The sequence below is a fragment of the Rhinolophus sinicus genome, chromosome 14 (genome assembly GCF_057876585.1).
Source record: "Rhinolophus sinicus isolate RSI-liver-muscle chromosome 14, RSI-T2T, whole genome shotgun sequence".
Classification (NCBI taxonomy): Eukaryota; Metazoa; Chordata; class Mammalia; order Chiroptera; family Rhinolophidae; genus Rhinolophus; species Rhinolophus sinicus.
The window spans coordinates 109,342,221-109,354,482 of NC_142514.1; the positions used below are offsets into that span (position 1 = coordinate 109,342,221).

General features: G+C 37.3%; 1 long non-coding RNA gene across 1 annotated transcript in view; it reads right to left on the minus strand.

Annotated features, from left to right (window-relative positions):
* Positions 1–1,614: 1,614 nt before the first annotated feature.
* Positions 1,615–12,262, minus strand: part of LOC148755796 (uncharacterized) — an 81,978-nt gene continuing 71,330 nt past the window's right edge. Inside the window, exon 4 of the long non-coding RNA XR_016018481.1 lies at positions 1,615–2,627. This is a non-coding gene — a long non-coding RNA (uncharacterized LOC148755796). The remainder of the gene's footprint in view (positions 2,628–12,262) is intronic.

Sequence of the window (12,262 nt, forward strand, 5' to 3'; positions counted from 1 at the left end):
GTGTGTGTGTGTGTGTGTGGTGTGTGTGTGTGTGTGTGTGTGAGAGAGAGAGAGGTGGGGGGAGCTGTGAGGTAGGGAGCAGGGTCTTACACATATGAGGGAGATTAGTGAAAGTAAGGTGTGATTAACAGGGGTAATGAAAATATCACACAAGGGATGGGGATGAGGGAGTTTTGAAAGCATCTAATCCAGACTTTTTGTTTATGGTGTGTGTGTGTGGGGGGGAGGGGTTGAGTTCATAGAAGGGAAGTGATTTGCCCAAGTTTAAAAGATGTTCAGCTCAATGGTGACATTTTATTATTAGAAGCATTCCAGCCAAGATAAGTCAAAGAGAGGGCTGGCCCTAGGGAAATTATAGTTCATGATAAAAATCTGACAATAATAACCACTTATTAAATAATATGTCCTTGGTACTATACTCGGGTGGTTTACACACATATTTCTATCATTTAATTTTCTCAATAACCATATGTGGGAGCAGATGTTGTTTCATTTTATAAATGAGAAAACTAAGCCTCTGAGAAGTAAGCACTTGCCTCAACACTCCCTGGCAATAGATGGGATTTGAACACAGGTCTGTCTAGTCCCAGGGCCAAGCTCCTTGTTCCTGGTATTTCCCTCTTTTATCATTTTGGGACATACATGTAACCTTTCCCCCTTTCGCCTGAGTCTTCTACTGTGATGTTGCATTGAGACCCTGCCTTCAGATGGCAACTCATACACCAGAATCTCCTAATCTCTTCCTATCTTCCTTTAAAAGTATGTATTCTGTGTCCCATTTTCCTCTCTCTCTCTCTCTCTCTCACGCACACACACACACACACACACACACACACACTCACACACACACCTCTTTGAATTAGAAGGAGACATAAAAGACCACCATACACTGCCTTAGTTATAATAAGAATTCACTTTATATAACATCTTGAGGTGTCCAGCCCCCTATTAGAAAGCCTCAATGACAGAAGGACTATGAGGTAGCCCATGCCATATCTAATTAGCTCTGATGGTTAGAAAGTTATTATTTGCAGAAGGTCTTCCTATAACATCTGCTCATTAGTGTTGACCTTTTTTTTCTAGAGTTGAATGTATCCTTCTACCTTACAATTCTTCTAATACTGCACATTGTTATGTCTCTAGTGCTTAGCCTACAACCTGGCACATGATAGTTTCTTTAAAAATGCTAATTGGATCAACCTCTCAGTGGTGGCACCTAGCGGGTCGTTAGTGGTCTTAAACTGCCCTGTAAGTTCCTTCAATTCCAAGTCATTCCAAATAAGTCAGTTTTTTTAAAATGTGAGCTTGCTGTGTAAATACAGCTTTAAAGCAAATTCCCTAAGTTACCACCACCTTCACCTTACCTCATCCAGAATGCATCCGAAAGACCCCCATATATAGAATGCTGGAGCTGGCCCCATCCCTCTCATGGGTGTTCCTTCCTCCCTGCTAGACAGCATTGGCTGGTCTGAGCCAATCCATATCAATGGACTGGATTGCTGATTCTGACACTTAATATCTCTATGGCATCTTGGGCCAGTTTCTTAACCTCACTAGAACCTCAGTTTCCTCATCTGCAGAAGGGAATAAGAATATCAACATCCTACAGATGACTTCTTATAATGGATGGGTGGCACTCCCACAAGGAGCAGTTACAAGCAGTATCCACATTGCCTCTTTCAAAGAACATACTTTTATTGTAACAGGGGGCTATGGGATCATAGCGATTTCCTGAAGCAGTGACCTAATCGAGGGCACTTCAGACATTTTGGCGGTGAGTGGAAATGATGGTTTTGGCTATGGCTCTTAGGGCGAGTGCTCTTATCACACTACATTGGCACCACCCACCCTTTGTGGGGTGGGGATGGAACTTTCCATGAACCCCAGAGTCACAACCAGTGGGTTCTGCAAAATGGGGGGCCTGTCCTCCATAGAGGCCTCCAGCTTTGTAATTTCCTCATCAGGAAGGTTGGCCAGAGCAACTTTTGGCAACAGGGGTTTCCTTCACCCTGAATTAAATGGAAAGAGGAGCTTACACAGGCAGCATCCTTTTCTTGTATGGGCACAGCCTTCTTATTTGCGAGATTCTCCCTCAGTGGCATAGCAAACCAGCACTCTCTGAATCAGGCAGCAGGTTGGAAGGAGATTTGTAGTTTGAGAAAGTTTTTCTGATGGTTCTATATGTTCTGTCACCAGAGCCACCCACGACCACCAGCACTCCCCATGATACACGCACTGACTGACATACACAGTGACACTCACATCTTCTATACCCTCTCTGTAATCACTGTTCTAGGTGTTTTGTGTGGTCCCTTTCTGAATGTGCATACTCTTCTTGAGTACTTATCCAAAATAATGACCAACATTGTAATCAACGTGGGTTGACTTTTTAGGGTTCCTGTTGAGTAATTGAGTCAGAACATTTAATTATTTTCTGTCCTATCTAGTTTAAATTTACTTAAAGACACATTAGGAAGAATTCTCCATAGAGAAAATTTGGCAAAAACCTTCATGAGCTGAGAGTCAATACACAACATTATGGCTACCCATGGCTTGAACTGGAATTATGTTCAACCTGGCTTGTCACCATTAAGAGGGTTCTCCTGGCTCAGGAAAATATGTTAGACCTAAAACAAAACAAAACAAAACAAAACAAAAAACAAAAAAACAAACAAAAACACACACACAAAAAAAACCTTTTTAGATACCTAATGTTCAAGGAATTAGTTCTTTCCTACCCCAGTATACCCATTTATACATCTTATCTTTAGAATGTTCTTTTATTAGCCCCATCCCACTTCTAATTGATGAACTGAGGCAAAGAGAGAAGGAAGGAAAGGAAAGAAGGAGGGAGGGAGGGAGAGAAAAGGAAAGAAGGGAGGAAGGAAGGAAGGAAGGAAGGAAGGAAGGAAGGAAGGAAGGAAGGAAGGAAGGAAGGAAAGAAGGAAGGAAGGAAAGAAGGAAGGAAGGAAAGAAGGAAGAAAGAAAGGAAGGAAGGAAGGGAAAGAGGGAAAGGTGGCGAGAACATGTAGTTGTTGAGCACTTAGAGTGTGCCAAGCAAAAAGGATGAGTCCTGGGGCTCAGTAAACAGCTATTACATGCAGGCAGATTCTGCCCAAGTACTGACGATGGATGTTGCCTCTGCCCTTCAGGAGATTACAGTTAGTTTCCACTGGGTGGATGAGTGTCACCAGCTGTCATATCAGCAGGATTGGATCAATTAATGATTGAAACTCAATGCAAATAGTTACATAATTTATATTTTTGTCCTGCTCTAGTCACTATAGTCACTATAAACGCATCATGATGCTTGTTCATTATAAGGATTCTCACCAAAGGAAACATCAATGTAACTAAAGCATTCACACACACAAGGCTCATGTTTGAATTACATCCAATTCTCATGTGACTTACTATTGTTAGCAATAAAAATATGAATGTGGCCTATTCACATCTGGATTCTGATTATAGGCTAACCATGGAAAGTGCTTAAGTGGAATAAATAAATGTAAACTGGGAATTAGGAGACCAAAGCCCACGTCAACTTCAAAAGACACTCCATCTTAGTAGGCTCACAACTTTCTTGCGTTGGGTGGTTTGATTGATGCAACCTTTTACCCAAGGGCTAAGAGTGAGCAGCAGGAAGTTAAAGCCAATTTGGAGAATTTTTGGAGTTGGTTCAAAGCATGAGCAGTTCTCATGAAGGGGAGAAACTTTGTGATGCTGCTCAGCCTCCTTTATTCTGTGAGACAAAATCATTACTGCACACATCACTTCGAGTTCGCCTCAGAAGCGTGTTGCGGCTGATACCGCTGGTGCCCTGCACATATCCTCTTGGGATTTAATTTGCATGGCACTAATTTCCAATTTTTGGCATCTGCCTTTCTTTGTCTGAGGGTCTTCTCTGACCTCAAGGCGGATCTGCCCATAGGAATGGCAGGCTGGAAATGCTGAGGATTCGCTGCTTCTGGGAACAGCCATCAGTCCGTCACTGATGGGAAGTCCCGGGAGGATTAGTCTCCAGTTGACCACAGCAATTAGTTAATAATGCAGTTTGTATTGCTTGTTTTCTCTTCTCCGCTTACTTTCCCACTACTCTACCAGTGTTTCCTGGCATCACCTCCCCCAATAAATTATTCCTACTTATCCTTATCTTAAGGTCTAACACACAGGTCATCTTTTCTCATCACAGTTTTTTTCAACCTTGGTAGAACCAGAAGCCTAAATAATCAAAGTCCTCTTATCCTTGATTATAAACTAGTGTTGAAAATGCAAACACCCACAGAGATGAGGCAAGTGACATAAATAGGAGAAGTGAGCTACACAGAGATTATGCTAACCAGATGGCACATACCCCGTCTCAAAAAGCCAGCTGCTCTTCAACCCCAGCCAATTGTTGCCATGTGGAAAAGTAGACTTAGGGTGGCCACCTCAAGTTTTTCATGAGAATCCAGAACTCCAGATTTTGTGTAAAATCTCTTAATATGTAAATGTTGGCCATAAATTCAGATGCTTTATAACATTAAGCTGACCCAATAAAACACATCTGTGAACCGTATTTGGCCCAGGGGCCACCAGTTTGCAATCTCTATTACAGAAATACAGCCCTTGGCTGGGGATTCATAGCTAACATGTAAAGTAACAAGAGTTGCTACTCTTAAAATGGATTCTCACAGCTATTGTCACATTCTTTTTAACAGGTCTTATTCTCACTCCATCCCTACATGTTTGTATCCAGCACGGCATATCTGCTCCAAAAACAAAAGAGACCCAAGTGGAAAGGGAAAGCTAATCATGGACTTGGCATGCGATTGTGGCCTGGCTTAATATGGTATTTTTGGAGCCAACTGGAAAGGAAACCACCACCCAAATCTGTCACAACGTATGCTATCACAGTGAGTTTAAATTGGGTGGAAATGTTGTGAGTTTAATAAAATAGAACTGCTGAGATGTACGTATATATCTGGGTGTAGCTGATATCTCTTTCAAGGGCATTGTGGTGTCAAATATGTTTGGCAGACTCAATTCTCTTAGCACCCACGTTTGCACTGTTCTTAAGACAGGGGGTGATTGGAAGCACATGTGCTAATAGTAACTATGCATAATGTGTGAAATTAAGGAAAAGTGTGGAGATTTCACTCTGATTTTCATGATCTTCGCTAACTCTTTCACTCTGTCTTTCATGATCTAAGCTTAGCTAACCCTTTCCAGTTGGGGAAGGGGGTGCAGAGTTACATCATTTTCCTTCTCCTTTTCCTTTAAATTTTAGGAAACAACTTGAGGCTTTTAACCTGACTTTCATTTTGGCATTTCGGAACCAAATTGCACAAATAATGAGTTGGGATCCTGGAATTCCATCTCCTCCAGTAATAAAATCCAGTATCAAGTGGTGCTTTCAGTACTATGTGTCAACCAGTCATTCGTTGGGAAAATGGGAAACAGTGATGTGCTACTGGTTTAAAAGAAAAAATAATTTTATTTTGAGAGAAAAAGACTGCTATCAAAATAACTGAGCAGTACTCTTCAAAAGTGTCAAAGTCATTAAAGACTAGAAAAGACCTAGGAACTGTCATAGATTGGAGAACACAACTAAATGCAACATGAACTCCTCTATTGGATTATGGTGCTGGAAATGGACTTTAATGGAAAAAAACTGGTGAAATCCTAATAAAAACTGTAGCTTGCTTATTAGTATTGTATCAAGGTTAATTACTTAGTTTTAATAGTTTTACTATGGTTACATATGATGTTAATGTAAAAAGGAGCTGAATGAAGGATAAATGGGAACTGTTATTTTTGCAAATCTGTGAATTTAAAACTATCTCAAAATTAAACAAAAAAAGTTTTTAAAAGACTGTTAGAAACAAGATTCTGGTGCACAAAAGAGCTAGACTAAATAAGCAGAACTTCTTACAAAATCCTGCATTAACAGTCTTTTGAAGGGGGAAGAGCTTGCTGTGCTAATATTATACAAGAGAGTGGTCCTTTAGTTCTATTTTACAGGTGGAGAAACTGAAGTTCAGAGAATTTTAATTGCCAGAGGGTACCCAGCTAGTGAGTACATGGATAGCAAAGGTGGGTGACTGGTAATCCCCACTATGAATATTTTCTGGTCCTTAAATGTTTTATGATGGCGATTCTCAGGCACAGGAAAAAATAAAAAGATAAAAGGGACAGATATAAAAGGCCAGATATAGGTAGTGCAGGTAAATGAAAGAATTTCTTGAATGATGAGGATATCTCTAATAAGTAGATAAAGGATAGCCTATTCAATAGTGTTAACACAGCTGAGTCTCCATTTGAAAAAAAAAAAAAAAATCAATATGGGCACCATGTCTCCTCCCCCTCCAATTTACAGAGAAATTGAGTTAAACGTGAAAAATGAAACCATGCAAGTGCTAGAGGAAAATGAAGTGCCTTTTACTATATAATCTTGGGTGTGTGCAGTAGTTTTCTAAGACTCCAAAGGCAGGAAACATAAAAAAAATAAAAAATAAAAAAATAAAAATAAATAAAAAGACGAATGGATTTACTTATATTAAAACCAAATACACTTTTATATCCCAGATAACCCCCACAGTATTCAAACCCCTCAAGTTGCCCCTTTGTAGCTTTATACACTTTCCTTCTGCCGTCGATTCCTGCTTAACCTTTGGCAAGTACTAATTTGTTCTGCATTACTATTATTTTTTCACTTCAGAACGTTATGTACCATACTGTATGTCTAAGCTTTTGGAAGTGGTTTTTTCACTCAACATAGTTCTCTGGAGATTAATCCAGGTCGTGTGTGTATCAAAGTCTGTTCATTTTTATTCCTGAGTAGTATTCCATGGCATGGATACACCACAGTTTGTTCAATTATTCAGCCATTGAAGGACATCTGGGTCATTGTCACTTTGGGGCTATTACAAATAAAGCTGCTACAAATATTTAGGGACAGGTTTTTGTGTCGACAGCGTCCTCATTTCTCTGGGATAAATTCTCAGCTGTACAAAGGCTGTTTTGTATGGTAGTTGTATGTTTAGTTTTTAAAGAAAATGCCAGCTGTCTTACAGAGTGTTTAAAACAATTTTACATTCCCACCAGCAATCCACAAACAATCCTGTTTTTTTGCAATTCCTCTGGATTTGGTGTTGTTATTGCCACTTTTTTTTTTTAATGTCAGCCTTCTGACAGGTGTTCAGTGATGTTTCATTGTGGTTTTAATTTGCATTTCCCTGATGGCTAATGATGTTGAACATCTTTTCATGTGCTTGTTTGCCATTCACATATACTCTTCAGGGAATGTCTTTTGCCCATTATCTAAATGGACTGTTTATTTTTTCAATGTTAATTTTGAGAATTCTTTATATATTCTAAAGACTAGTCCTTCATTAGTTGCATGCTTTACAAGTATTTTCTCCCACTCCAGCTTCTCTTTTCATCTTAACAGGGGTTTTTGCAGAATAAGTGTTTTAATTTTGATGAAATTTGATTTATCAAATTTTTCTTGTGGGTCATGTTTTTGGTGCCAAGTTGAAGAAATCATTGCCTAGCTCTAGATTCTGAAGATTTTCTTCTACTTTTTCCTGAAAGTTTTATAGTTTTTACATTTTGTCTTTAAGTCAATGATCCATTTTGAGATTTTTTTTTTTTTTTTTTTTTTTTTTTTTTATACAACATGTGATCCCTAAGTAGAAGTCTGTTTCTTTCTTAGATGGGCTGCTAATGTCCACTTGCTCCAGCACCATTTATTGAAAAAGTTGTCTTTTCACCATTAAATTGCTTTTACATCTTTGTCAAAATTACCTTGGGCATATTTATGGTGATCTATTTATGAACTTTCATTTTTCCTCCACTGGTCTACTTGTCTCTCTCTCCCACAATACCACACAGTCTTCATTATTGTAGTATAAAATAAGTCTCAATATCGGTAGAATGATTCCTCCCACTTTATTAATTTCAAAAAAAAATTAATCTTCTCTAGTTCCTTTGCCTTTCATTATAAATTTTAGAATAATATTGCCTATATATATATAAATCTTGCCAAGATTTTGATAAGAATTGTATTAGGGAATATTGACATCTTTATTATTATTATTTTTTATTTATATCTCTTTTTAGAGGGTGACCATAAAAGCTATAAATCTTTCAGGAAATTGAGTTGCATGTGTATTATCTCATTTATTCTTGCAGCAATCATATAATAGAAGTAATGTCTTTTAAGTGAGAGATGAAGGCTCAGAAAAATTAAGCTAATTTCCCAGGAATATATAACTAATAAATAATCGACCAGAATTCTAACCCAGGTATCTTCAAGAGAGGAACCAACAAAACATCTGAGCTCTGAGCTGTCCTTGGCATTTTCATCATCTTCATTAACTTTTACTAAACTCTCAAATAGATAATAGGAAGTTTGGTGTGGTGTGTGGTGAGTGTGTGTGTGTGTGTGTGTGTGTGTGTGTGTGTGTGTGTGTGCTGTACATGTATATATGTAAAGCAAAGATTCCCATCAGCCGGTAAGGTGAGGAACATGCCAGCAGGTGGGGGAGAAAAGAGCCTAAGAGACAGAGGTGCCAGGAGAATCTGAACCTCCCAGTTCATACAGTTCTTGAAACTGGAAGCAAGTGGGTTATGTTCAAGGCATTTTATTTACCTAGAACTTAAGGACAATCCACTTTACTCAGGTAAACTCTGATTCTTTATGGTGCATGAGAATGAGACTGTAAGGCTATCTCTGTGTATTAGAGGAGGTGAACAATCTGGTGATCACGTCACACTCTAAAGGACAGAGCAACTTGCTCCAGGTCACACCCAGCAATGTTTAAAGTCAAGAAAAGAACCCATGTGCTCTGTTGCCTGATTCAGATATTTTCACTATAAAAGAATAGACTCAGGACTTCTTTTGTTGCTCAAGGGTAAAAGATATGGAAAATATTATTTTGCCTGCATGAATAGAAGAAAATGTGCTGCTTCCTATTAGTCATCAAGATATCTCTTTTTAACTTAGAACACAAGTATTAGGTCTTATGACCTAGGCTTCTCTAGAACAGAAAAGTTTGTAAGCTCAGGATGAAATTTGGGTCAGGATGATTTTTTTTAAGATTATCCATTTACTATTTTATTTGTATATTATTTCTTTCAGACTCCTTCCAATGTTTCAAGTAAGCATAAATTTGAAATCTGTCCAATCCTAGTCCACTGGCAGCAAGTGCATTTCTGCATTACTTTTTAAAAAATATTTTTATCGTAATAGAGCTAGCATACAATGTTGTATTAATTTTAAGTATATACCATAGTTATTCAACATTTATATACCTAAACAAGTGTTCACCATAAGTCCAGCAACCATCTGACACCATAGCACACTATCACAATATTATTGACTATATTCCCTATGCTGTACATTACATCCCCATGACTTATTATTTGTTTTACACCTGGAAATTTGGACCTCTTATTCCCCTTCACTTTCCCCTGCCTTTTTAATTTTTCAATGACAGTTGACATTAAATATTAATTTATATTAGTTTCAGGTGTACGCTGTAGTGGTTAGGCACTTATATAATTAAGTGATTCCCCCTGACTAGTCTGGTACCCACCTGGCAGAATACATAGTTATTGCCATATTATTGTCTATATTCCCTATGCTTTACTTTACATCCTTATGACTATTTCATAACTACCAATTTGCATTTCTTAATCCCTTCCCCTTTTTCACACCTCTCCCAAATCCCCTCCCATCTGGCAACCATCAGCTTGTTCCCTGCATCTATGAGTGTTTCTGTTTTGTTCATTCATTTATTTTGTTCTTTAGATTCCACATGTAAATAACATAATATAGTATTTGTCTTTCTCTGTCTGACTTATTTCACTTAGCATAATACCTTCCAGGTCCATCCATGTTGTCACAAATGGTAAGATTTTTGTTTTTTTAATGGACAAGTAGTATTCCATTGTATATATGTACCACTTCTTCTTTATCCAATCGTCTATTGAAAGGCACTTGGATTGCTCCCATGTTGCCTATTGTAAATGGTGCTGCAGTGAACATATATCTGAGGTGCATATATCTTTCTGAATTAGTGTTTTGAAATTCTTCAGCTAAATATCCCAAAGTGGAATTGCTGGGTCATAAGGTAATTTTTAATTTTTTGAGGAACCTCCAAACTGTTTTCCATAGTGGCTGCACCAATTTGCAATCCCACCAACAGTGCACAAGTGTTCCGTTTTCTCCACATCCTCACCAACACTTGTTTGTTGATTTATTAATGATAGTCGTTCTGGTAGGTATGAGATGACATCTCATTGTAGTTTCAATTTGCACCTTTTTGATGATTAGTGATGCTGAGCATTTTTCATTTTTCTATTGGCCATCTACATGTCCTTTTTGGATAAATGTCTATTCAGGTCCTCTGCTCATTTTTAATTGGATTGTTTGTTTTTTTAGTGTTGAGTTGTATGAGTTTTTTTTATAAATTTTGTATATTAACCCTTTATCAGATGTATTATTGGCAAATATCTTATCCCATTTGGTAGGCTATCTTTTCATTCTGTTGATGGTTTCCTTTCCTGTGTAAATCATTCTAATTTAATGTAGTCCCACTTGTTTATTTTGTTTGTTTGTTTCCCTTGTCCATGGAGCTATATCAGAAAAAATATCACTAAGAGCAATGTCACTGAGTTTACTGCCTATATTTTCTTGTAGGAGTTTTATGGTTTCGGGTCTTACATTTAAGTCTTTAATCCATTTTCAGTTTATTCTTGTATCTGGTGTAAGAAGGTGGTCAGTTTCATTTGTTTGAACATATCTGTCCAGTTTTGCCAACACAATGTATTGAATAGACTGTCTTTACTCCTCTGTATATTCTTGCCTTCTTTGTCATAGATTAAATGACCACATACACATGGATTTATTTCTGGGCTCTCTATTCTGTCCCACTGATCTACTCATATGTGTCTGTTTTGATGCCAGTACCATGCTGTTTTGATTACTATAGCCTTGTAGTATAGTTTGCTATTAGATAGTGTGTTACCTCCAATTTTGTTCTTTCTCAAGGTTGCTAGGGTTATTTGGGGTCTTTTTTGGTTCTACATAAATTTTAAAATTATTTGTTCTAGTTCTGTGAAAAAAAAGTTTTTGGTATTTTGATAGGGATTTTATTGAATCTATAGATTGCTTTTGGTAGTATGGACATTTTAGCTATGTTAATTTTTCCTATCCATGAGCATGGCATATGCTGCCATTTATTTGTATCTTCTTCAATTTCTCTTTTCAGTGTCTTATAATTTTCCGAGTACAAGTCTTTTACTTCTTTGGTTAAATTTATTCCTAAGTATTTTATTATTTTTTCTGATGCAGTTTTAGATTGGTTTGTTTTCCTAATTTTTCTTTCTTACAGTTCATTGTTGGTGTATAGAAATGCAACTGATTTGGGAATATTAATTTTGTATTGTGCTGCTTTACTGAACTCATTTATTATTTCTAAGTTTTTTGGTAGAACCTTAGAGTTATCTCTATATAGTATCATGTCATCTGCAAATAATGACATTTTTACTTCTTCTTTTCCAATTGGGATGCCTCTTATTTCCTTTTCTTGTCTGATTGCTATGGCTAGGACTTCCAAAACTATGCTGAATAAACGTGGTGAAAGTAGGCATTGTTGTCTTGCTTCTTAAGGAGAACGCTCTTAGCTTTTCCCCATTGAGTATGATGTTAGCTGTGGGTTTGTTATACAAGGCCTTTATTATGTTGAGGTATGTTTCCTCTATTCCTACTTTGCTGAGGTTTTTTATCATAAATGGATGTTGCATTTTGTCAAATGATTTTCTGAAACTATTGATATGATCATATACATTTTATCTCATTTTTTAAAATGTGGTGTATGATGTTAATTGATTTGCAGATATTGAACCAACCTTGCATCCCAGGAATAAATCCCACTTGATCATGGTATATGATTTTTTAATATATTGCTGTATTTGGTTTGCTGATATTTTGTTTAGTATTTTTACATCTATGTTCATCAGGGATATTGGCCTACAATTTTCTTTTTTTTGTAATGTCTTTGTCTCGCTTTTGAATCAAGATAATGATAGTCTCATAAAATGAGCCTGGGAGCCTTCCATCCTCGAATTTTGTGGGATAGCTTGAGAACGATAGGTGTTAATTCTTTGAACATTTGGTAAAATTCACTTTTGAATCCATCAGGTCTAGGACTTTTGTTTGTGGGGAGTGTTTTGGTCACTAATTTTATTTTGTTAGTAATCAGTCTGTTCACAT